We start from the raw sequence: 4,591 nt of genomic DNA on the forward strand, positions 1-4,591 counted from the left end.
ATTCAGTGCATATCAACTCTGAACTATGCTTACGTTCATTGACCTTTTACCCATCCATAATGTCCATAAGCATTAAGAATTAAATTCGGGAAATCAAATATAGCACATTATCCACTATAACTATTATTATAAACTAAATTAAGTGGAAGTTAGATATAACACACTGCCCAGCTTCTATATAGTGGGTCAAAGTATGTCGGCTCCCATTATCAAATAAAACAAAGTAGTAAGACGTATAATAAACACGTTTCTTATTTCATTCGATTTTAAAAACCATTATCAATATAATTCAACTCACCAAAAGCTTTTGCAACACAATATTGTCTGATGCCTCAACTACTCCGTATCAGTTGATTTAGCTATTTCTCCAACCTCCTCAGTCTTTACAACAGCAAGTTGGTCTGCTAAAAAAAGTTTTACAAATATTAAAGAATTCTACCCAACTTCTCTTATGCTAAAAAGGGTTTTACAAATAAATTTCGACAAAATTAATAGAATTGCAAATTTGAATAAATAATGCTTACGAATAACTTTTAAGTTTGACTTCTCACTTGAGATCATTGCTAAACCGTCAAATATCAACCGTTAGATCATCTGAGATCGCGAATCAAGCCACTGAAACATTAAAAATTTAGTTAATGAAAACTAATTATATTGATATCTATTTCTCACAAAAGTTCAATTAAAAACCAACTGCTGTGATAATTTTACATTCCTAATTTACACCTGAAATTTAGTTTTAGCATTTGGTCTTTCTTTTAGGAGAACAAAATCAATCAATTATTAGTTGTGGCTACCTGGAATTCAGATGTAGGAGCATATGGTTCTCATAATCCGTGCTCTCGATCAAGATCTTGGAATAAAATAAGTGAATAAAAACTATAAAAATAAATCTAGTATGTGCATCACCAAAATAACTAATTATAGCTTTAGAACAATGCAACGGTAGCTTTTCACATAGTCATGTTCAACATTGAGAGTATAACATTGTGCAATTTAAACCTTCACCTACAATAGATTCTCAATCCCACCAAGTAGCAATAACACACAAACACAACACAATGAAAAAAATGATAACAATGATCCATTTTGTTTTTTTCCTTGATCAGTATGACAGTATCCATATGCTTTATCAATCGCCTTTGAGGCACCACTACTGAAACCTAATATATTTGGACTTCCATTTCAACAAAAGATTAATTTGCAAAAAGTTAAAGAAAGCCAAATACAAAGCATTAACATGAGATTGATTAGTATGACATCTAAAATGCTTGCACGAATAACTATAACATGAATTTAAAGCTGAATACATGCATCATATGAAAAAATTTCATACCTAATCATGAATTTAAACTCTACCCTTTAAATCACTACATAGGAAAAAAAAAATCCAAACTCCTCCTTATTGAAAGAAACCAAAATTTTTGGGGAACCAATTCCTAGTAAAAAGAAACCAAGGGTCTAATAAATTAGCTAGAGAAGGGTAAGAAATAATGTAATAATTCCTCTGTTGCCATATTAGCATAGACTTGGGTCTCAAACTCATTACTATTTTCTTCCTTAGCATTTAGTCAAACACCTATGAGGCAGATTAATAAGGACGATTGGGGTTGCAAACCACAACAAATAAATTACTCCTTGTCAGGCTGGTCTTATTGTATTATGATGGTAACAAAATATCAGACATATTCTGGTAACATTACAAACTCTTCTCACCATGTGTAAAATTCAAAGCAATCTGCGTAAAGTTAGTTACATTATGAACTCTTCTCACCTACTTAAAATAATGAGCGGTCTAGTCACTTAGTGGTTGAGAACTTACACTCCAAACACAACCCGTGGAATGCACAAAGTGCATATCCCAACCACTTGAGAATGGTGTGACCTAACAAAGGCCGCAGTAGCCACAACAACAATCTCAATACTTAAGTATATATGCAATCTCCAATCCTATGAGACAGTATATAGGTTTATCTATGCAGTACGTCTACCAAGCTACTCATGAGAAATATGGCCTAATCTTTTAATTGCTAGAATAACACAACACGTAAAGCTCCCAGAAAATCATTTAACAACATTGACTTGTTAGTTAAACAAATGCCTATAATCATTTTAATGTAATGATTAGTAGTATCGTTAAAAAATTATGACATTAGGGGACGTAAACTAATGAAGATAAATGAATCCACATAGGTTATAAATGAATTATCAAAACCTCGATGTATCTTCCACCTAAGCAATCGAATCAGTCATGCATAATGAATTAATATTTTTAGAGCAAATAAGTTTGGTAGTGGCATGTTACAAAATTGGTGATTAAAACCACCATGCCACAAGCTTGGAAGTAGCATACCTGAAGGGTACAGATCGATATTGCTGGCAACGCAATTCAGATGGAAGATTATACATACCTGAAATAAATGGAAACCAACTACAGACAATTAACAACTGTAATTGTACTGTTAAAAGAAATATAATAGACCAAGACCTTTTTCCATACTCCATGACCATACATCCCCATCTGAAGATACAACAGAAGTGTGAAATAAACCATAGTCAACTATCAATTTAATAGGTAATTATTACCTGAGAAGCATTAGAATCACGAATTGGGGATGCTTTGGCACGATTCCTTCTTCCCTCCAGAACAGCATGGACATTTACATAGCTGATCATTGGTGTCTAAAATCATATATTTCAAAATAAATCAACTCATTCTTGAAAAAAAAAAACACTCAAGGTAAATTTAAGTTGAAAAGTGTTGAATGAGTCCCATCGGATATATATACCTCATCAAGAGTGTAGCCGGTTTTGAGTTATCCCAACCAATTCAACTGTGGCATCGTAGCAAGTGAAAACATGAGAATGACATAAAAACATATCTTAATTCAAAAGGTCCAATAGATATATCAATTATTAATTACCCAAGGATCACTGCATTCTTCAAGAAAAGCTATTGGAATACACCCTCGCTTGAATTAGGACCCCAACTTCTTAAACCCCTCGTTTTTCAATTGGGAACTTGCAAAAAACCAAAAATTCTAAATATTTGTGCGATTGATTGTTGATATTCGTGGGAAACAGGTACCAAATACACAAACAAACTAACGATAGAGAACATACTTGAGAGAAGATGATTAATCTTCATGAAGGTTTTAATGAGTTCATTATATCACATTCTACTTTTAAAAGGAACCTAGTGGTTCCAAATAAATTATATAGTCATGCACCCTTTTACGTTTGAGAAGTAGACACAACTGCTCAAAGTAACCGGATTCGCAACACCTTCATGCCCATATTCTTTCTACTGACCATCCAATGTAGTTGCGGTGTTGTGAGGATTCCCATGTCAATCACAACAAAGATCACTACTAGAACTAATTCCCAGCCCGGGATACAAAGATAAAATAATTTCATACAATCAAATCAATAAGATGATAGATTTTTGAAGAAAATATGAGATTACATTAGCATACATGTTTGGCGACTTCAAGAAAAACCTCTCCCGTGTTTGGCCTTGTGTCTCTTCCCAAATATATCTCCGCAGATTGGATTCCTCCAATTGGAATATCTTTTTTCTTTACAAACTCAGTTATCAACTATAAAGAAGTGGAATAATCATTAAGAATACTAATGAGTAATAAAGTCCATTTACTGATCATCATATATGTTACCACATTTAAGTTGTTTCGAAAGAAGAACAAAAATCATGCTTATAAGCACATAAGTAGTTTCAAGCAACATCTAAAATTTCCAACTAAACTCTAAAACTAAATAAAACAATGTAAAACCCAAACAGAGAAGACTACAACATAGTTAAAGATCATACATTTGCATAACCTCCATAGAACCATTCATCTTCCCCATTTGACTTCATCCAAGTCCTCTTGGTTAGAAGGAAACAACTCTATATAACAACTCCCAAGTGTCTTCCTATCCTTTACCATTGCGACCTTTGAATCATCTGCATTGGCAAACTCTACATATGCCTCTCCAGATGGCCTCCCATCCGAGTTCATTAAAATATGAACCCATCTTCTAAAAAGCTCAAAATCTTTAAAAATCTATCAAATCATCCTTCCCAAATTGAATATGGCAAACCTCTCACCACAAAAAATCCCTATATGCTCAAATTGAATCTTTATTGTCATCGATGACTTTGCCCTCCGAGCCTTTTTCCCTGGGGAGAATGAGGTTGACCTTCAAACTATCTGCAAATTGCCTGTAATATTCTTGTCTTTTGGTCCTAAAACCTCAATATATCGCCTACCCATGTTTTGTTTGTTTCTCCTCAAGAGAAAAATCAACCTGAAGAGGATACCCCTGAACACAAAACGCCATGCATGAACCTCCTCGGCCTTTGTTGACCAACGAATGTCAACTATGTCAAGACCACTAAAGAACTCAACGATACCGGTTCAAAGACAATCAAAGGGAGCCTCGCGAATCGGACAACAGAAAAAGGTGGTGGTGGTTGAGCATTGTAAGCATATGAAGGAGGATGAGGGTGGTGGTGGTGGTGGAAAGCACCGCACATGAAACTTGAACGGGTGGCCCCATAAAAGGATGGAGGCTGATCAATTATATGTTG

At 34.3% G+C, this 4,591-nt stretch overlaps 1 pseudogene; it reads right to left on the bottom strand.

Annotated features, from left to right (window-relative positions):
* Nucleotides 1–3,854: 3,854 nt before the first annotated feature.
* Nucleotides 3,855–4,341, bottom strand: LOC147505175 (uncharacterized; annotated as a pseudogene).
* Between the last annotated feature and the right edge of the window lie 250 nt (nucleotides 4,342–4,591).

This window comes from Coptis chinensis, chromosome 4 (assembly GCF_015680905.1).
Source record: "Coptis chinensis isolate HL-2020 chromosome 4, ASM1568090v1, whole genome shotgun sequence".
In the NCBI taxonomy this organism is placed as follows: Eukaryota; Viridiplantae; Streptophyta; class Magnoliopsida; order Ranunculales; family Ranunculaceae; genus Coptis; species Coptis chinensis.